Raw genomic sequence first — 22,237 nt, forward strand, 5'->3', positions numbered from 1 at the left:
TCAGTTAAATTGAGATTCTTTATTGAGATTCAGAACAGTTGATATTGGGTGGAAGCTAGTGGGCTGTGATATAGTATGATAGTCTTTTTTTGCCTAGAATTCCTTGAAAAGCTTATATGTCCACAATAGCTCAATGTGGTTACAGTACCCGTTTTATGTGATGACTTGTTTTTTACCAGCTTCTGTTTTGCAGCGCAGTTAGCACACTGAGCCCCAATCCTGAAGATCCTCCAATACATATGTTGAATAACTATAATTAAAAGTCAAAATGTTTACAGCTTAAGTTTTAATAGGCTGACTTCCAAGAGGTGATTCTTGGGCTGACAGCACAGGAAGGCAGATAGGAAGGTTATATGAGTTTGGTAAAAGTTGGACAGTCGTGTTCATTTGACAAAGTGGAAAGTTGCTTAAAATATGGCAGGTACATAAAATGGTTAAAATTGAGACACAGTTCTATGCAAATACTGTCAGAGAGTGGCTGAAAGGGCACTGGGAAATGCTCAGAGTGGAGTAGATAACATCTGGACTCTTCTGGATTAAACAAGTATTACATGAATTCTGCAACCATGACTGAATTCAGTAATTCAGTTGCTTCTTGTCATAAGGTCCTAAAATATGCTGGTGTGTACCAGCAGGAACTCTGCTCACAGTGCTGCAAACACTGTTGTTTTGACCAGTATGTTTCCCAGTTCTGTGGGCACTCTCTGAGTTGTATAATGAGAGAGGTGGTGGGCACAAATGTTGATGTCAACAAAAAAGTAAGGGCAAATATGTCCCAAATTTAGAGTCAGAGAGCTTAACAGTGCTACTGTGCTCTGTAGGACTGCTGAAAATGAGCCACAGCTGCTAAGCTGTCTGTCTTAGTAACTTCTACAATTCCATGAATCCTGAAAAAAAAAAAAGGGAAAAGAACATCCAATTTGAGCAAAAGTCTGATACAAAACCTGCCCAAACGCAAGTTAGTATAGAGCACTTTAAATGTTGTGGCCCAGCCCCACTTGTGGCAAATTTACCCTGTGATTAATCAGTGCTAAAATTGTCACATCTCAGAAGCCTGCTTTTCTGCACACAGCCAGCTCCTTTCTCATGCTTTCGAATGCACAGCCGGCCCATTTTGTACACAGCTGCCACGGTGTGATTTGCTTTGTGTTTATGCCTTGAGCTTTGCCTCTCTGTCTCTGTGTCTGCAGCCTGAGCCTATTCTATGTCATACTAGCTGGGAGACGTGCAAGAGAAACATCCCTTTCAGCCATGCGGGTGGGCATTGGGCTTTCTGTAATGCTGTAGCATTGCATCTGATTTCTCAGATTGACTCTCAGTGATGTCCTGGGGTGAGGGGGATGTCCTGACACTCATCAGCTCACTTATCCCCACCTCTCACCTGTCAAATGTAGCTGGGCTGTGGTTTTGGGAGGGCTGGTCTTGACAGCTGCATCCTGTCCATCACTGGGAGAAGGTGCTGATGCAGTCTGACAGGGGACGGACAGCCTGAGTGACACAGTGTGGTACAGGTCACAGCACCCTGCAACTCCCACATCTCTGTGTGGGCACCGCTGGTTCAGATGTGAGCCCAGAGCTGTGGTGCAGGCCCTGTGCAGTGCAGCAATACAGGTGTAAATCAGGAGCAGTGGCTTTGTAGCTGGCAATGCGGCATTGGTGTGGAGCAGCAGAATGGGGGCTGAGCTTTGCTTGGAGGGAGGAGGGAGGAGGAAAAAAAGAGAGAGTACTAAGGTAACCACAGAAACATGGTATCCTTGGATATTAGCAATCATGACCTACTTCTGGGTGTATTCACGCACTTTTTTAGAGCTGTTGGCAAAGGAGGAGCAAGATGGAGGGCTTAAAGCTCTGCAAAAGAAGGAGACCTTTCCATCGTTTTCTAGGGCCAGGATTATCAATAATAATATTTAGCTGGTGTAAATCTTTTCCTTTCCTGTACGTCATCCTCTGTTTTCATTTCTGCTTTATATACTGTAGAATGTATTTTAATAACACATTACTGAAATGCAACTGATGGAGCAATTTTGTAATGTGCAGAGTGTAGATTGGAGTGACTGACTGGTGTGTTGTTGTGCATATGTAATCTGGCTGCTGTCAGTGGTGCTAATCATGGTATGTGTTTGATTCAAATCAGAGAGAAACCTTTGTTCATGTGTGGTACCTGAACTAGCAGAGCTCCTGATGGCCCTGCAGCAGCACTAACATCAGTGAAATCACACTGTTGCAGTGCAGGAAAAACAGGTCCTGGGCTCCAGTGAGACATGATGAATTTATACCAGCATGTAACACAGAGCAACTGAATCTGTGTGAAGCATGGTCCACAGGAGTGCAAAGATTTGTACCTGGTGTGTTAGTAAAGACAGAAATGGAGGTTTAAATCTGTAATTTAGCCCTCTAGTCTTCTTCTTTCAGATTTGACAATTCTGTACGGAAAAAAAAAGCCAAAACACCATAATAATGAGTCAGGGCTTGACAAGGTGTTTGTAACGTTTTTCTCAACTGCATTTCCTTCCTGCATGCAAAGTCTCAAACATTTAGACTGTACTGGCAAAATTAACTAGAAAGATGAGAATGCCAGTGGTGGTGAACATGTAGCTCTGCAGCCACAGGTAGTATATAACTCTATCTTCTGCAGAGCTCAGATTTAATTATTCCCATTTTCTGGGTGGAAAACTGGTATTAGATGGCACTTAGATGATCTGCCTAATGCCACACAATAGTTCATTTTTCAGGATTGAGTGGAAATTCATGAATTCCCAGTGTGACAGAATGCAAGGTTGAACTCTTGCCTTTAGTGGCATTGACTCAAAATTTTTCACAATTTCTTTTGTCTGGTCAAGAAGGACTCATAGCCAGTTGTTTTCTGCTGATGATCATTGTCTCATGTGTAGACTTGTTTTGATCAGGCTTAGGCTGTCTAGATTGAAATCTTAGCTACACTGAGATCAGGAAGAATCTTACTATTGACATGAATGGTTATGATTAATGAAGCTAAAACTGCCAATTGCTCCAACTGGGAGCCTCGTCTACACAGTAAAGCCTCACGTACATAGCATTACCCTTGCAGTAAACATCAAATAAACCACTGGCTGAAACAAGAACAAATCTGGGGCAAAAATGTGTCCAGACACATCTAGCCTTCCCTTCCCCTCCCCAGAATCAGAACAGGCATTCCGGGGAGAGCATTAAGCAGGCACAAAGAAGCAAACATGAGCAGGGGAATGTGCCAGTGGGCTGTGGATAACGCTGAGCTTGATGTGCAGTTTTGCAGTGCTGTCTAATGCCTATGTCCTTAGGGAAGGAAGTAGACTTCCTTATTTTGAAAAGGGCTTGTGCAGCAGCTTCATGAAAGATTCTTCAGAAAAAGCCTGCCTCAACAACCTATTAGTAATATAGCCTTACGCCAGACTCAGAAATATTTCTGAAGCTGCTAACTTAATGTGGTTGGACTGGGTGATCTGGGGATTTATTTTTTGACAGGAGATGTTTTTCTGTGCTACATTTCAAATTTGACATATTTCATTTAAACGTACGTGACACAGATGGGCTTTCTGATCAATTTTTTAGTATTCCCCCTGCACCATACTGTGCTCTCTCTGCTAAGGGGTCTTACTCATTGAATAGTATTTCCTGTAAGGCTCTAAGTTTTCTTTTTCATTTAAATAGTTACTTAGTCTTCCTTTACTCTAAAGCTGAACTTAAACAAAATGTAATTTACAAAACAAGTCACTCAGAACCTATTGTGTGTAAAGTATTAAAAAAAGAAACCTAGCATGCTTTGTCCTTTCCACCTGACAAGTAGAAAGAAATATGTTGAAAAGGACATGTCCACTTACTAACGGCACTTGACAGTTTGTTTTTTTTTTTTAAATATTATTTGGCAAAGTGCCTTTGTCATAAACCAGGATATTTAAACATAGAAAGGTCCTGAAATATTAAGCTGCATTATCAGGACTTTCTTCTCAACAAGGGGCAGAATTACAAGGCAAAGAACTTGCAGCAAAAAGCTACAATAAAGAGTCAAAACCAACAACAGAAACAAGATGGAGCAGAGACCCAGTAAACTGATTATTGCATTCAGTACATGAGTAATTCCATTGACTTTAAGTAAAACAATTTAATACTAGATTTTTAATCACATTTGTCTGCTTGAAGATGTGCTTTGTTGTATGGGATTCACAATGAAGAGCAGATTGAAAGAATGAGGTGTAGGTAACAGTCTGAACTTATGATTATCATCAAATACTTGAAATCGTAGGAACATTTGGGCTGGCAAGTTTTCCACATCCTCCATCATGAATAGCCATGTCTTCCTGAGAGAATTAACCTTATGTATGCAGCTTTTGCCAGTGATGGGGCTATTGGGAGCACTGGGCATCCCACTGTGGACAATGTAAGAATAATGTTAGTTATGTAATCTCCAATTCCACGGGAATGAATCCAAGCATTGCCTGGAATTCTTAGAAGTAATAGAAGAGACGTGATACAACATGGCAACTAATGTGGGAACTTCAAGGACAGCATACAGGTAGTGCCACTAAGTGATATAAATACTTCTCCTAGGACTCGATGCCAGGCTGATGCAAGCTGTTCACATGAGTTTTAGGCTAAACTATCCATAGACAGAAGGAGCCCAAAAGGTTAGGCTTTTTTAGCTAGAAAGTATATGAAGTCTACAAGCTCCACATTACTAATTACCTAGTACTTGTCTGAAGTGTTGTTTTCTGTTGTGAGATTATTTGCTTATCTGGGATGGCTTGCTACGGGAACTGTAGGCTCCATCCTCACCAGAACAACACAAACCTTGATACAATTTTTTTAGTATCTTATCTCCACCCACCTCTGCAATGCAAGGACAGCACAAACAGCACCAAGCCCAGACCCACCCACATCGAGAAGTGCACTCTATGAAGGGAAGCACACTGCTTGCACAGTGCCCCACCAGTAAAAGGCATTAGGGACAACCACAGTCAATACCAGAAGGCCAATAATAATAAATACAAGAGGAGCAAATTTATCATGGACATTCTGCTCTCAGGAGGTCTGGTTGCGATGAATCCATGCTGGTCTGAGGAGAAGCCTTCTTCCGTGTCAGCCCAGGGCTGTTCAGTGAAGTCTTCTTTCTGCCATTTATTGCAGTGCTCACTGGCAATGCTAAGAGTACACATTATGCAAGTGAGCAAGCAAGAATGAGTAAGAGCATGCTGGCAGTGCCAGGTAGCTATAGTGATCTACAGTGTCCGTCATCACCTCCCTGTAACACAATGCAGTTTGCATTGCTTGGAAATGGAAACTATCCCAAAGGACTGGATGAACAGAGTGAGCCACTAAGTGGATGCTGATCTTTGGGTATTACCTTCTCTTCCTAAAAATTCCTAGCTGTTAAATACTGAGTTTATGAAGGAAATAACTTCTTTTTCTTCAGTATATTAGTAGGATGCTAGGTACAGCACGTATGGCATTGAGCTACACGATTATTTGTAAAATGGAAAGACAAAGGGTTGGCAATCACAAAGCCCACTATTGTGGCGCGGATCTTAGCATGGGGCAGATTTTGAATAGAAAAGGGGTATTACTATAGCAACACATAATGCGAGCATACAACCGTGGCTTCCAGAAGCTCTTAAAAGTGGCATAGGTCTCATTTTCCTTTGACAAATCTTCTTTTCCTGAAACAGGTTTTGTTAAAAGCTATCAGTAGGGAATATGCCTTTGGTTCACCTGCTTTGGTTACTGGTAAAAGAGAACAACAATTGGAGCTATTTGCAGATTATTATATTTCTACATCTGTTTTTTCTGTACATCAGATGCTTTTGTGGATAAGCTGTCCACTGGTAGAGCACTAACTTGGATCATCAAAATACTCCTGGCCATATACAGCTGAGTGACCTTGGATATCTCACCTAACCTCTATACATTAGTAAATCATATCATTCCCTTAAAAGATTTTTGTAGGAATAAGAATATAAAAGATTGTGAATTACTCATATGTGATATGATGTTTTTACACTGATAAAGTATGAATCTTAGATGAGGTTCGTTTGTATGCCTAGTCAGACAAACACCAATATATTTATGGAATTGATTAAAAGTGTTCTGTATAACCTAATTAGGGATGTAGCAATTCATCTTAACTATAATTATTTTGGAGACTATCTTGATAGTAATGAACTTTCTATCAGAAAGCAGAAGTTTTCTGTATAGCAGCCAGGTCTCCCAGTTTCTATTCCTTTATTACATTTATGTGTTTGTGCATTTCTGTTTCTTCCTGTGACAAGGTTTTCAAAACTGAGTACACATCTTGGATGCCTCAATTTTTAGAGAGCTTTGAGGTGCCTGCTCAGTGCCCAGTGCCCATTCTCCTCTGACAAACAGGAGGTGCAGGAGAGCTGGACATGCAGACCTTGAAATGGAGTTCAGTCTCTTCATCACCAAGAACTGCAGATGTGCAAGGCAGAAGCTGAGTTCAAGCTGCTCTACATTTCTGTGTGTTTCTCCTTGTCTGCATCCATCTGTGAGAAGCTTTACTAAGCCCTAGAATATACATACATATACATATATATATATATGTAGCTGAGGTGCTAGAGTACATAAGAATTCATATTCTGCAACCTTTTGCAATCCTGTAACATGTTAGAGACAGGTAGAATGATTGCAGTCAGACCTGTTTAACCTTGGTAAATGTGTTCAGTTTATCCCTGGGTATTGAATGGCTCTAAGTAGCAACCAGCATGCCTGTCTAAACATGTGCCCATCAGCCTGATGAAGTCTGCAGTACAATACAAACAGAAAGAATAGATAAATTACGAGAGCCCCTTCTGTGTCATAAAGTCGGTGTTAGCCAGCACCCTGCTTCTGAGAATATCCTCATCCAAAGATCAGCTCCCTCAGGGGAAGTCGTAAGATCACGCATTGATTCACTATAGAATAATCTGCCAATAAGAGAGATTTCTTCTACTCCTATTTAGTATTTAGCTTGGATTTAAATCACGGGAATGAATTGCCCTTTTAAATATTTTTAATCCTGTTTAATGCAATTGTGGATATATTTGTCATTCATGTCAGATTGTAATTTGTCATCATCTCTGCATTTACAGAATGAAGAGTCCACCACTGACGTGACAGTTAATGCCACTTATTTACCCTCCAGGAAATGTGGGGCAATGCACTGTGTTCAACCTCTCATTCTTGCTATGCCGTACTCTTTTCTTTCCCTATAGAGAAGTCACAGCAAGGAAGGACTCTTATTTGTTGTGTGGGAATGGGACCATAGGTGGTCTAAAATCTGAAAGAATCACAGAATCACAGAATGGCCAGGGTTGGAAGGGACCTCAAGAATCATGAAGCTCCAACCCCCTTGCCACTTGCAGGGCCACCAACCTGCACATTTAATACTAGACCAGGCTGCCCAGGGCCCCATCCAATCTGGCCTTGAACACTTCTAGGGACAGGGCATCCACAACCTTTCTAGGCAGCCTGTTTCAACACCTCACCACTCTCTCTGTAAAGAACTTCCCCCTGACATCCAACCTAAATTTTCCTTCCCTCAACTTAAAAACATTTCCCCTTGTCCTGCAGTTATCAACCCTTTCAAAGAGTTGATTCCCCTCCTATTTGTAGGCTCCCTTTAGGTACTGAAAGGCTGCAATGAGGTCACCCCGCAGCCTTCTTTTCTCCAGGCTGAACAAGCCCAGCTCCCTCAGCCTGTCCTCATAAGGGAGTTGCTCCAGTCCTCTGATTATCTTCATGGCCCTCCTCTGGACCCTCTCCAACAGCTCCCTGTCTTTCTTGTGCTGGGGGATCCAGACCTGGATTCAGTATTCCAGATGGGGCCTCACAAGAGCAGAATAGAGGGGGACAGTCACCTCCCTTTCTCTGCTGGCCACCCCAAGGGGAACTGAGTGAGCAATAACATTGCAGGCACAGAGTCTGGTCCCATTCCCATCCCATGCTGGAAAGTTACTGGAGCAGGGATACTTTATGGAAATTAGGTAAGTGGTCAAGAAGTCCTCCCTTTGGCTACTGCTATTATTGCCAATGCAATGCTAGCACACTGTGGCCCTGCTCATAGAAATATCTTTGGACTATGCCTCCTACAAACATGGATCTGATACAAGTGTGACTGGGCCTAAATAGTCCCATGATGTCCAGTTCATACTGGACCTAGAGAGATTAATAGTCTCTGGATAATGGATAATTTGATAGGAAAAAGGGCAATATATATATAGATACATTCAAGATAGAAATGTAAGATGAAGCACAAATATAAGCCTTTTCTCTTTTCGTTTTTCCCCTGTTTTATACCAAGCTATGTTGAGATTGGTCCTCTTTTAAATATTTTTAAGAATAATGAAATAACCGATGCATTATAATCCCAGTGGAGGCCATTTTACCCCGAGGCATTACTCTGCTATTTAAGGCTCTGAAAGAATGCAGTTTAATAGAATGAGAAGATCAGAAAGCTTTGTCATTGTCCTTACTTGATGTCTGAGTCCTTCAAGATCTGCTCAAATGCCCTGAGATATCTGCTTAGTTCTTTTAAGCATTATTCCAGTACTGTAAGAGAAGACTCTTGGGCTGCGACCATGCTTCAGGGTAATCATTCCATTGCCTAGGCATTTGGGGGAAGTTTAAGCATCATTGTGCCTGAAGATTTCAGGCACTACGAGGAACCAGAAAAGGCGCTGGCATACATTAGAGTAGTTCCACAGCCCAAATCATCCCCACAGCTTCCACAACAGCATATGCTACAGAGCTTTTTCTTCTCTTAGTGCTTTTCCTTTAATCTCTGTCATCTTTCCTGGACTTAATAAAGCATTAGTCTTGGCACATGCAGCAGGGATTGTTCTTTATTTCTTAGTTACTCAGCTCTGACCCTTCTGTGCCTTTAGAAATCATAGAATCATAGAATCATAGAATCACCAAGGTTGGAAAAGACCTAAAAGATCACCCAGTCCAACCGTTCACCTATTCCCAATAGCTCCCACTAAACCATGTCCCTCAGCACAACATCCAGCCTTTCCTTGAACACCCCCAGGCTCGGTGATTCCACCACCTCCCTGGGCAGTCCATTCCAGTGCCTGACCACCCTTTCTGAAAAGTAATACTTCCTAATGTCCAGCCTGAATCTCCCCTGCCGTAGCTTGAAGCCATTCCCTCTGGTCCTATCACTAATGACACGAGAGAAGAGGCCGACCCCCAGCTCACTACAACCTCCCTTCAGGAAGTTATAGAGAGCAATGAGGTCTCCCCTGAGCCTCCTCTTCTCCAGGCTGAACATTCCCAGCTCCTTCAGCCTCTCCTCATAGGCCCTGTGTTCCAGACCCCTCACCAGCTTTGTTGCCCTCCTTTGAACACGTTCCAGGGCCTCAATGTCTTTCTTGCAGTGAGGGGCCCAAAACTGGGGCCAATGTGCACTGGGACCAGACCTAGGGCAGAAACTGTTACCATTTGGATGGATTTCCAGCGTTTTTCAAATTGTGACTGACGCACACTTACTTAAGAGAAAATCTACAGGGATCTCATATAATGTGAATAATCAGTTACAGTCATAACCGAACAATTATTATATGATATGAGTGCCTGTGCATCTGTTTCTGTCTTTAGGTAATCACACCAACATTAGAAATAAAAATGTGTAACAAATATTTAATGAATCTTGTAGAAAGTTCTCAAGCATTCATTCTCAGTCATTCAGATGTTAAATGAATTTCCATAAATTCTGCTCATGCCTTTTTTTTTTCATATCATCAATGAATATTTAAGAAAAAGACTCACGGTCAGAAGTGTTCACAAAAATAGCTCATTTTAATTAAGTGATTTAGAATATTCACAGAAGTGCATTTCCTATTCATAACTGTCAAAGCTACATCAGAAACTTTTCTTTAATAATTTTGCCCACTGTAGCAGAACAGGGAGACCTTCTACCTGACCTCTGTGTCCCATCAAAGCACTTGGGCTTTCTATGTACAAGGAACAAGGCTCCTCTCTAGGCATTTTCTCTTTGAAAATCCTTCTTGGTGCTATTTCATATTCACGAGCACCTGAGTATTTTTAAAATACTTCCCTCTGCCATGTTATTTTTTTGACATTTGCCATCAAGGCCCCTTTGTTGAACAAGAAGACTTAAGCAACTGAAGCAATTGCCCAAAGCAGTGGCTAAAAGGAAAACATGAGCAAGGATGTGATTTCTGTAAGCAAAAACTTGTACTGTAAGCAGTGGAAAAACTCAGATTAATGTTTACCTATGGCAGAATGCCAGAAGCATGCAGAAGCTTTTTTAGTCTGTGCAAGAAAACTGAGAAAACTGCCTTTGATTAAACTTTGCTGTGACTGTGGATTTTGTTGATGTCCTTTTTAACAAACAAGGATCTGTAAAACTTGTGTTTCCACAGACAGCATGCAACCAAAAGGTGAAAATAGCTCTTTTCCTCTCAAAAAACCACAAATGAGTGTCAAAAATCTGATATTTATCTTTAAAAAAAAAAAAAAAAAAAAAAAAGGAAGAAGGAGAAGAGGTTTTAAGTCAAGGCAGAGGGGTCAGAGGGGCTAGGGCACAGGCCTGTGGCCATGACATTCATGATATTGTGGTTTCTCTGTAGGGCTCTGTGGGGCTATTGGCCCTATGTGCTGAAGGATTGTGCTGATAAAATAAATGGAGAAAGGAGAAAAAGTATTTGCAACCTATCCTAGAAAACCTGCCAGCCAAGAAGTAGTGCCATGCTTCTGTCGGCCATGCTGAACAGTGGAGGCAGGGGAGCCATGTGTGAAAGCCACAGAGCAGGCAGCCATGTCTGCACCTCACTGCCCTCCGTGTCTGTTCAAGGCAGAGGTGGCAGCACTGCCTGAGGTGCTTTCTAACGCAGGTTTTAATAATTCATTTCATGTTAGCTTCCTGCTAACATGTGGGGGAAGAGGAACAGTTGGAGGGCTGTGTTAGAGCGGTTCATCAGTATGGAAATCACATACTCCTGGTCATATGTTTCAGAAGTGAGCCTGTGCAGAGGTGGGAGCTCTAGGACTCAATGCAGGCAGCAGAGTGGCAGAGGAGGGGACCTGTCATGGCCTCCATCTCCCACTGCCCCCCCTCCACTCGGTCACCTCACCTTCTGCCCTCTCCCTTGCCCCTGTCCGTGAGGTCCAGGTGGAGTGCCCATCATTTTTATCAGGGTGCTGGAGCTGAGACATCTCTAGCCACAGGACTGTGGGGTCTCAAACAAGGGCTGGTGGACAGGGTAGTGCGATTTGTACCCCCATGCATTCAGCTGTAATGGCAATACAGTAATTTAAGGAGAAAAACTTCTTTTTCTGCTGCCCTTTACACTATGAGGTAAAATGAAGCATGCATTTGTGCCCAGTACCTGCTTAAGGTGAAGATTAGCAATACATTTCATTATTAATAATAAATAATTATATCCAGAGGTAGGTAGCCTTGGGTCTGTCTTAAGCAAAACACATTAGACTTGTGCTAGGTCAATGGGTAGCTGCATAAAATTGTTTTAGAACCTTAGTCTTTCTCCTTTCTCTGAAATTGTTGCTCAGAGATAGTTTCTGAAGAAAGAAAAGACTGTGTCTGAATTGTTCAGTTATAATATGGTCCTACATGGTGGGGCTGAAGATAGTTTGAGTTGAAATGGATTTTAATGTTCGTAATGCATTTCATTACATTATGCCTCAAAAATCCTTTGATGCAGGCAATTTACCCACATCTATTGAGTGGTGAGGCACTGGCAAAGTTACCCAAATAATTTGTGGATGCATTCCTGTAGGCATTCAAAGTCAGGTTGCATTTGCTCTGGGCAGCCTTATCTAGTGAGTGGCAACCCTGTCCCTTGTAGGGGGTTGGAATTAGATGATCTTTAAGGTCCTTTCCAATCCAAGCATTCAATGATCTAGATGTTGAAACATGCAAGATTAATGTTTTGTCTTCTATGTATAAAAAATACGGATTTGTGGTATACTTTTTTTTTTTTTTTCCTGAAAATTTTGTCTTCTGCATGTGGATCTTGTCTCAAAAATGGCATCTGCAGTAGCAGGCCATCAGTTCAAAAGTGTAAGGCAGCTAAACACAGAAACAAGCTAAATAAAATTCAAAACATTCCTGGCCAGAAAGAAAAGGATTTTACCCAAATGAAGAAAGTTACATTTGAAAAACTTGTTCAGAAAGGCTGCTCAGAGGGGAGCCACTTAAAGACTTCTAGCTGTAGGGTAAGTGGAAGAGCTGTAACAGTATGTCTGCAAAAACAGTTTTGAAAGTGGCCTGTCATTGCTTCCCTGAAGGATAATGTTTAATGTAATAATTAACCCATCTGTAACCAGTATTCCTCTCCTCATGAAGGAAACAGGTGGAGAACAGTTTGTCAGACTGTTTTCTTTCCTAGTTGTCAGCAATATCCCTCTTAGTGGATACATCTGGGGAAGACAGAATAAGATAATGCTAAGAACATGGAAAGCTGGAAACATAGTCAATTTGTATTTTTGAGTAGAGCCAGAAGGACAATTTTTCTGCCTTCTCACCAGTAAACACAGCGTTAGAAATGGATTCAAATATTGGTGGGGCAGTCTGTTTTTCTGTCTCTCAGTGGGAAATCCTAGCTTTATGAAGACTATAACCATCCTCTGTTTTGTTTTGAGGCTGAGTCTCAACAGGTTATTCAGAAAGCAAATGTAAACAAAGTAAACTGAATTGAGTTTATATTTTAGCCACAAAACATACACAAATCTCCAGAGAGAAAAAATTCAAAACTAAATGTAATTGATTATTCTGGCCCAACCCACAGAAGGTCTTCACTTTCTTAGGATGGGCTCAGCTCTTTCTAAAAATCAGGCGTTGTTAATGTGTGACTGATCTTTTTAGTGTTCCTCTCTAACCATCTTACATTTTCCCTGCCTGAAGTACCCCATAAGCCAGCATTTGTTGGGAGTCAGATGAGGTTAAGGCTTCATTTCTTGACTTCGACACAGTGCAGAAGGAAGGGCTGACAGCTAAAGAAAACTTACTGACTCAGCTTATCCCAGTATCTCTGCAGAGGAGTTGCCACACTTGACAACACATCAGTGTGGTGTTATGCTCCTTGAGGAGCTGAATGCATGCTAGATGGAAAACGCTTTTCAATTTTCTACTTGCATCTGTGCAATTTCCATGGGAATTTTTCTCACTGCTGTTCTCGGTCATGCTGTTTGTCAGCAAAAGGTGGAAAGTTTTGTTCTTATTGCTGCTGAATGCAGATTACTTTCCTTTGCCTGAGACCTTATTGAAGGCCCAGTAACAGAAGACAGTAAGGAAGAAGGGAAGGAAACAAAATTAATATCACTAGATTTGCTTGCTTGTGGCCAGTATCCAAGTCTGGAAAGCTGTCCAGTCTGGCCATCATCAGGGATGAGCCATATGAACCATAGATGTTGACTTTTCTGTCACCATGACATCTTTATGTCACCTTTAGTCATCTCTACAAGCAAGGGCTTATCTGATACAGAAGCAAGTATGTTGGGTTTTTTGTGAGACCTGCTGGACTAACCTGCTTGTACAGTTTGTTTTGCAGGAAACTGCTGTTAGAACAATCCCACCTCAAACATGGTAAGCATTCCACTGATGCATTTGAAAGGATACAGTTAACAGTTGCTTGAAAATGTGTTGCCTTGGTGCCATACAGTGAAACAGCCAAATGATCTTGCATTCAAGCATCAGAATTTAGTGGACTTCTGACAGTCTTTTCTACACTGAGTCAGACTATATTATTCTAAACAGTGTATTGCTACAAGTGCTTCTCAATAATGTATTACACAGAGTAGGAAGACCTTTTATAAAAGAGAAAAATTTTAATGTGTTTAACTGATTATTTTTTAGCTTAGCCAAAAGTAGACATCTATTGGGGTGCAAAGAATTACTCATAATCCCTAAGTATCCATTGAAATTATAAGCAAAAGTGACATGATGCACACCTACTCTAGGATCTACTAATTAGAAAATGAAGGATTGAAACCTCAGCTCTAATTTTTTAAAATGCCCTCCTGTGAGCTCTGATTGTTAAAAGTCCCTCAGGTGTCATCACTGATAGCCAGCTGAACAGGGTTACATAACCCTACATACAGAGGACCATTTGTTCTTAGCATAGCACTAAATGGGAACATAATTTGGATTTGTGATTTTGGGTGGAATTGTGAAACAGAAGGCAAGGCAAGTGTTCTTGATCTGAAGATTCCCTGTGATAAACTGAATTTGTTTTTAATCTCATACAACCAAGGATGCTAACCTGACTGCAGGGATAACTGGACGGGATTACATCAGCTGCCTTGATTAGGAGACAATGTTAACCTTGGATTTAAAAATCTTGGAATTCCTGGTAAGCATGGTTTGTGGGATGAGGCTTATGTGAGTCATAGTAGGCAACTGAGTTCCTTACTGCATTTCAGAGTTGTTTCTCAGTCTGAGGAGCAGCCAATGGTTATTACCAGATAGTACACTGCCTCTAATTAATTTATTTGGATTCTTTCATTTTTTCACAAAGATAATTGAAAGATGATGGACTGAGGTAGAAATCAGGAAATAACTGAAGAAGCTGTGGTTTGGCTGCCATTAAGAAATGGCTAGCAATTAAGTAGATCAAACTTTTAATTAAGGAACTGGGATCTAGCATTTTAGTGTTTCACAGGTTTTAAAAATACCTGTAAGAAATCCTTGGGTTACAAGGAAAAACACTGCATATATATTGAGGTTTGACATTTATACCAGAAGGTAGCTTGGTGAAATTTCAGTTGTCAGCAGCCCTTGATTAGCTCTGGTTGTCTTTCGTATTGAATCAGCATGTGTGAAGACTCCTTGCAATGAAAGAATGTCTCTGACTGCGTTTCCTGAAAATCACGATTTGGCAAAGATGCAGAGTGAACTTAAACATATGAGGAAAAGGTCTTCCTGAATGGGAGCATTGCAGCAGAAATACTGCTATGAAATGTCAGGGTGTGATTAGGATTCAGTGAAGCCAGAACAGCTGATCTGTGAGACTGCACTTCTCTGAAAGAAGGCAAAGATGAAATTTTTAATACTTAAGTTTCTGACAATGATTAAAGAATCAATTCTTAGTTGTGAGCCCAGTTTGAGAAAGAAGCTGTATATGAGCTCTATTGCAAAAGAATAGTGGTTTCAAAAAATCTATTTTCAGGAACATCTAAAACATCTTTGATCAGAAAAATCGCTTTGTAATTCTTGACCCTTCTGCTATATTTAGACTTTTAAGAGACTGGCTTCTTAGCATGTACTAGGCAAAGCCATCTATAAAGTAGATGAAATTTGCTGTTGGTATCTTTTATGATTCTTAATGCAACTTTTGGTGCCTTTGAATTATATGGCAAATTCAGCTTTTTATTATTTTTAATACAAACTTTAAGTTTTTGTAATTATGAAGAAAAAGATGGAGGGGGGAAAAAAAAGGCTAAAAGTTGATGGCTGAGAATCCAGGCATGACACAAGAAGTATTAATTTGAATTTTGTTAAATTCATGAAACATTTATTTGTTGAATTTCACAATTTTTAGATAAACCTGTCATGAGCCCAATTCACAATTAATTCCTCTCTCCCTTTCAAGTTCACAATAAAATATTAGATGAAAATTGAGAGCTGGCCACTTTAACCAGAAGGCAATTGCAGTGATTTTGATGCCTGCCTTTTGTGCTATTACAAACTATATTTTTGTATCTGCTTCTGAAAAACATACGTAATAGTTGAGAACAATATAGCTTTTCTTTTGAAAAGAGTCTAGCAGTACTGGCATCAGTGAAGTTCAGCACAAGAGTGCCATTACTGCAGGCCCTTTTCCAATCTCTGGTAAGTTTTGCTTTTGTTATTATAGAACATGTTAGATAAGCCTGTGGCCTTAGATGTCAGCTGGACTTCCTGAAGAATATGAAGTTGAGTTGAGTGGCTGTCTGTCTTTTTGATTCACCCTGTCCAGCTTCTTATCCCATGTCCAACCGCAGCCAGTGTGACATGGCTGATGTGTAATTTAACTATTGTGAAGTCCCTAAGTGATTCTTTATGCATGTGGAGGGCATAGACACTTTTAAAGTATCCCCTGAGAAGAAGGATTGTGTTTTAAAACACTCCAATTCTATATACCAGAGAATTCACATAGGAAAAAGCAAATGTGAATTTCCTGCAACTGAAGCTAGTTTTGCTTAGAGCTTATGTCTATTAGACATGAGATTTACCAACTACGAGGCACAAACCTGTAGGATATTGTGCTTTTTTTGTTTATGTATTACAGAATTAGTCTATTAGTCTTCAGCAGTGAAGTACAGACTGCAGTTGTTCTTCTCTAACAAAGGAGTTGTTCCAACTATACACAGATGTATTTGAGGAGAAAGCAACTGCTAGCAAAACTGGAGCAGAATGTGGGCAAGAGCCCCATGTAAGACAAAAGACAGGGCTGCAGAAGGTCAGGAGGATGCTGAAGGACCTTGAAGGGTTAGAAGAGCATGGAGAAGGAGAGACAAGAAAACAAGGCAATGTCCTTAACTAAGTAAGGAATAGATACATATGCCTGGAAAGGGAAACAAGCAAACAAATCTGCAAAGGGACAGACAATGAAGTTTGGTTTCCCTCTGATCTGTATTGTGCTGCTGAGTTTCCTGGTACCAAGTTGGTCAGTGCTACCTTTGTCTCTTCTGGGTGGGTTCCCTGTGGGCAAGGACTGAGTTTCTGTGCACCTCAGTAGAGGCACTAACAAGATCTAGGGGAGGATGGACAGAAACAGGCAGTGTGTTGATGCTGATCTGCTTTGAGCACATAATATGTCATCAGATAGCTGCCACAGTTTGTACATTTTTCTGTATACTATACCTTATTACAAAGGCTTTCTCTGCAGTGATGTTTAAGATAGCTGTGAGAACGCATTTTCTCACTTCACCACCCATTTTGCCCACTAATAGCAGATAATCCACACCTAGGTATCTTCTCTCAAGGGAAGAAAAACTCATATTTAAAACCTGGTATTTATACCTGGTCACAATCAATTTCTTGATCAGACTCTCAAAGACACAGAAGTGGGTTGGGATAATAGAGAGCGGCTGAGATATTATTTGTTATTTACCCAGGTTTTAGGTTTGTGAACATGCCTCAAAGCTAATATGATGTTTTAAATTTTCTGTTACTGTGGTCAGATTTTACTCAGAAGTAAGAAGAGGAAGTAAAAAAAAAACAAACCCCAACCAACTCAAGTGAACCTACGTGCTGTTTAAAATGCATTAATCTCAGCTGCCAAAATTGCAGGGAGGAAACCAGTTCTTACAGAGAAAGACCAGGCTTACTCAGATTCCAGGCACAGCAGGCTCAAAAGCTTGACAACTGTTTGCTTGGTTTTGTTTCATTGTGTTATGTTGTTTTTTTTTTTTCCCAGGTGTGCCACTTCCCACATCACAGAGCTCCTTCAGGTTGGCCAGGTGAAGGCAGTGTAAATGGGAGGTACTAAGCCAGCTGCTTATGGTCCCTCAGTTCCTGCACATCATGGGGTGGCCCTGCAGCCCTGCCAGCCTCCCCAGGCAGCTGCCATGTTTTCCTCCAGCCTGCACTGGGCCACGTCTGGGGAGCCTTGAGCACCGGTGCCTGAGGTCCTCCAGTGAGGTCATGGTGGTTGCTGCTGCAAAGCCAGTGTGTGATGGCTGCCCTAAGGAGCACAGGGAACAGCCTGCTCCTGGCCTCTACTCAGCCTGGCAGCATCTCTTTCTTTGTAGGAAATGCTGCTTCTCACCTGGTGTTGCCATGGCAATGGGGAAACAGGCTCTATTTGGGTCTCTTGGCAACTGTATCTGAAGGGAGTGGCCAGTGCATAGGTACATAAATCAGCTGTGCTCCACACGCATGCACTGTTACTGCATTATACATGAGAGGAAACATTATTCTTTATATATGTGTGTGTAAGTATTTTAAGAGTGTGTGTGTGTGCATGTGTACGTACTCTTTCTTGCTAGAAGGCCCTCACAGAACTTACTGAAACTTTATGGATATGAACCAGGGATTCAGAAAGGGGAAACCCTAGTTGTTTTTTTTGTTTGTTTGTTTGTTTTTTTAATTAAAGAAAAAAGAGCTTGATGTTCACTGTTCCATTTGAGGCAATGCTGACTCTGTCCTGGGCCACCAGCTGCACAAGGAGCATAGGAAGAATTGGGTGCCAGAAGAGCAGCACTGGAGGTAGGGAACCCTTCAGTCTTCCAGCGGCTCCTCAGCCATGTGCAGAAAAGTACCTTCTGCAGAATGGGGAATGTTTGATGTGAAACAGGATGTGTTGTTTGTCATTGATCCTATACCTCCTGTGATTAGGTGGTTGGCCTTGCAACTTCCACGTGCCTCAGAGCTCTCAGTAGTGAAACAGTGCATCTCACCAGAATGAAGGACAAAGCACTGAGGGTGATCTCCTCCAACTCTTTGGCTACAGATAAATGCGTGTAAACCTGTCATACACAAGTGAGTACAGAGTAACAAAGCAAGTTGTGCTTCAACCAGGAAGCAACTCTGGAATAACTACTGGTCTGTAGCATAAGGATATGTTTCCTAATACTGTGCTGAGGTTTGCCATTGCCTTAGACTGGATTTCTGCAAGGACTTTTCTATTTCAGATTATATTGAACTACAAATTCCAAGATGGTTTTTCTCCTTTCTTCTGGTGATATGTAGGAGATGTGATTAATTCTTCAATTATTCCAATCTAAATCAAGAGCATCCTGTTAAAGCAGAACACAACAGACTTCTTGGCCCTCAAATAATTGCCAACCTTTACAATTTTTGTTGATTTATGTCCACCACAGCTGAGACATTTGATCAAGGTCATCATGTTTTTATTGCTCAATGAGGCTCAGTAGACGCCTTGCAGGTCACTTGCTGTAGTGTTATAGACTGCTGGTAGATTTGAGATCCACTAAAATAAAATCATAAAGTAGAAAAGAGTTGTCAGGTCTAATGGTAGCTGTGATCAATACCATATAAACTAGATTAAATTAAGCTTAGAAAAACAGTACTTGCGTACATTGCAAAATAATAGCTGTGGTTGTTTTTTTTTTTTCCTGATACTTTACTTCTTCACTGAAATAATTTTCTTACAATCTCTTTGTGATACCTTCTCCGAGAAGGTTGCTGTCAGGTAAAACTCTGCAGCTGTTCCAGATTTTGGAGGAAGAAATCAGACAAATGAAAATTCTTCAAACTGGAATTTGGCCTCAACTGTAGCGAAATCAGGTTGCAGAGTAAGGGGAGAAAATAGCAATTTTATATTAAAAATAAGGAATTTAGGGAAAAGGAGGCTTTTTGGCTTAACTTTCTGCATTATACGTCTCAGATGTTGCTATGTCTTCAAATTATAGGAGATATGTGTTCATGGAAGCCCCCTTATAGCAAAATGGGCTTGGGGCAGTGGGACCCTACTCTTCTTGCCTTGTATTTGGTCTCCCTGCAGCATGGATGCATTCTTGGTATTATGATTAAGTCAGAGCCACTTCTGTGGGAGTGTGTGAAGTAACATCCAAATATGTCTGTTCATATTTAGACTACTATTAAAATTCATTTTGTATGCTCTTGTGATCATTTGCACTAATTGTTGGTTATTTCTTCTACTACCAAACTGAGCAGAACTTCCCACTATATGGGCTGATCTGTTGCCTGTGTAGGATCAGATAAGGATTAAGATTTTATGGCAGAATTTCCAAGGTATAGAGCATGTGTCCTTTTTCTTCTCTTCCTGTGTTCCCATGCACTGCCCAAAACATGCATTATCTGCCAGGCATTTCTGTGATTCCAGGTTCACTGTGCTACGTGCTCATCTTGCTAGTGATGGACACTGCAGCTGTATATGCAGAGTGAGCCCTTATTTACCTGCAAGACGCAGTAAGGAAGACCTTGGGGCTCCTTCCAGCAGAGGCAGAGATATGTACCAAGCAAGAGCCAAGGTCTGGGCGGATCTGAGGGATCTGCCAAGCTGTAAGTTGATTCCTGCTAAATCACTTCGTTGACAGATAGGTAAAGGTGTGAGGTGTGGGCAAAGATTTCAGAAGATACATCCAGCACAGAATATAGCCACACAAAATGAACAGTAATTTTGAAGTCAATCATTACTTGCCTCTGAATAATGACTTTTAAATTTTTTAGATACTGACTATTATTTACCTGGGGCAAAATACAATTCTCTGTCATCTAGCTGAGCTCCCAGTGCAGCAGAGCTCCCAGTACAGAACTCAGAGCCAACTTTAGCTTTATACTTTTCTCTTTTTTTTTCCCTATGGAGTTTACTCTCCCCTTATCTACAGAATGATCTAAATTTGCTGGAGCTTTCTCACCTGCTTCAAAAGGAAACATCTTTTTCTTATTGGATATGCAAGTTAAGTAGCACTGAACTCCTAACAGCCAGGGCAAGCTGAGTACACTTGAGGCTCATGTAGTCAATATGCTGACGTATCCAATAATTACAAAATATAGCTATGTCAGTTATTGTTCCCTGCACAGTTTTAACTTTAGTTTAATGCTGTGGAACATAAATTGAACTACATCATAGACTCACTTTGCTTCTTTCTCTACTGAGCTTCCAATTTTACTTGTAATACAAGTTTTTTGGGTTTTTGTTTTGTTTTGTTTTTTCAATTGTAAAATATTTACCATGAAGAGTAAATGCCACTGTTAGTAGCATTGTGAGGGCTGTTCACCATATTGCAAGGGGCCCTTTTTTCTAGGCAAGCAGACTTGTTCCTGGACCTGCAAATGTAATGGGATGAGAAAGGACCACAGCGTACAAAGTAGGAGGGGCCCTGGGGCTGTAAGAAATACAGAAAAAGGTTGTCCCCAGCTTTCCTCTGTATGCATAGCAATCAAATCTGGTTTTGTAACTTTCTAACATCTGAAGTATTGCCATCTTGAACAATGAGTGTACTTTCACAAATGAGAACATGGAAATGAAATTGAGCAATTTAGTTTTGATTTTTAGACATAACAGAAAAACACAGCAAAGTAAACAAATAATGTATATACAGCCAAACTTGTTAAGGTAACTATGAAATGTACCCTGAACTGTGCTCTGTGGAATCTATGATCTAAAAGCACTGAAAATGAATTGGATGTTTAAATCTTGTGATCTTGATCTAAGCTATTTGAGGAACAATAACTTAGATGATACCCTTGTGTGTGGGGGGGGGAAATAAATGCATTCTGTTTTAATGGCTTGATATCTTGTGGCTTGAGGGGCAAAAATATTATAGTAATTTTAAATTCACTATATTGTATTAAACTAAATGGCAATCTCACTCATTGTTTTTCTTGTTGATATTCAAATAATTTTACATTTTCTCTGCAACTAGAATGCCTCCCTCCCACATGTTCATGCCTCAGTCACTTGTCTCATGCAGTACCTGAACAGTTGAATATGTCAGGGTGAGCCAATTCTGGCTCATTCATCCCCACTTATCCACTATTGAACCATCACACTCAAAGCTGACTAATATTTTATGATGTTTTTCAATAATGGAAAAGATTTCTATGACTGGTTGCCATTTCTGTTTTCTCACAGGTAATTAGTCTCCCGTCCCATTAAACAAAGCATATGTTTGTTATTTGAAATAATCCGATTGGTATGTTGTTTGAGCCACAAGTGAGAGCAAAAAGGCCAATTATCTTGAAAGCATATATTTCAAAATAGTTATTTGTTCCAAAGAGGCCATCACATTGCTGTGTATAATACAGCATAGCAGAGAGAAGGGGCTTGAACAAGACACAAATGTCAATTAAAAGCTGCCTTAAAACAGGATAAAAATCTAGTAAATGACCTTGCAGTTATAAGGCAGCGTGGATTACACACAGATTCTCTACAATTGCACTCTCTGCTCCTATAAAAAGTCAGTGTTTTTCTGCTTTTTTTTTTTTTTTTTTTTAACTGGAGTTTTTACAGTGTCTTAAGTGTGTAACTTTACAAAACACAAAACTCTATAAACTAATTCTGAACCTGAAGGATGTAAGCCAGCTGTTGGTGGCCTACATAAGAAGGGCTAATTACAAAAGCATCTTCCTGAAAGGGAAGGTTCCTTATTTAGTTTCGTAAAATGAAGTTCATCTGAAGTGAGAATTTTAATGCTTATCTCTGCTCACAGTCATAGAAGTGAGGTTAGCTCTGCTCTCCTGCCATTCACATGGTACTTCTATCTGCATAGTCATAAGCAGCAGTTAGAGATGTAAATTTATTTACTGGAGAATGGGCTGGAGCTAATGGTTTAT

General features: G+C 40.7%; 1 long non-coding RNA gene across 3 annotated transcripts; it reads left to right on the top strand.

The window, feature by feature from the left end:
- The first annotated feature begins 14,027 nt into the window (after positions 1-14,027).
- On the top strand, positions 14,028-21,260 carry LOC125695187 (uncharacterized). Of its 3 annotated transcripts, XR_007377856.1 has the most exons (5): positions 14,030-14,342; positions 17,391-17,455; positions 18,103-18,181; positions 18,311-18,454; positions 19,782-21,260. It is a non-coding gene; the product is annotated as an uncharacterized LOC125695187 (long non-coding RNA). The 3 variants fall into 3 exon arrangements; XR_007377857.1 differs by having other exon boundaries at positions 14,028-14,342; positions 18,069-18,181; positions 18,311-21,260; XR_007377855.1 differs by having other exon boundaries at positions 18,311-21,260.
- Positions 21,261-22,237: the final 977 nt, after the last annotated feature.

Source organism: Lagopus muta, chromosome 6, assembly GCF_023343835.1.
Source record: "Lagopus muta isolate bLagMut1 chromosome 6, bLagMut1 primary, whole genome shotgun sequence".
NCBI classification, from domain to species: domain Eukaryota; kingdom Metazoa; phylum Chordata; class Aves; order Galliformes; family Phasianidae; genus Lagopus; species Lagopus muta.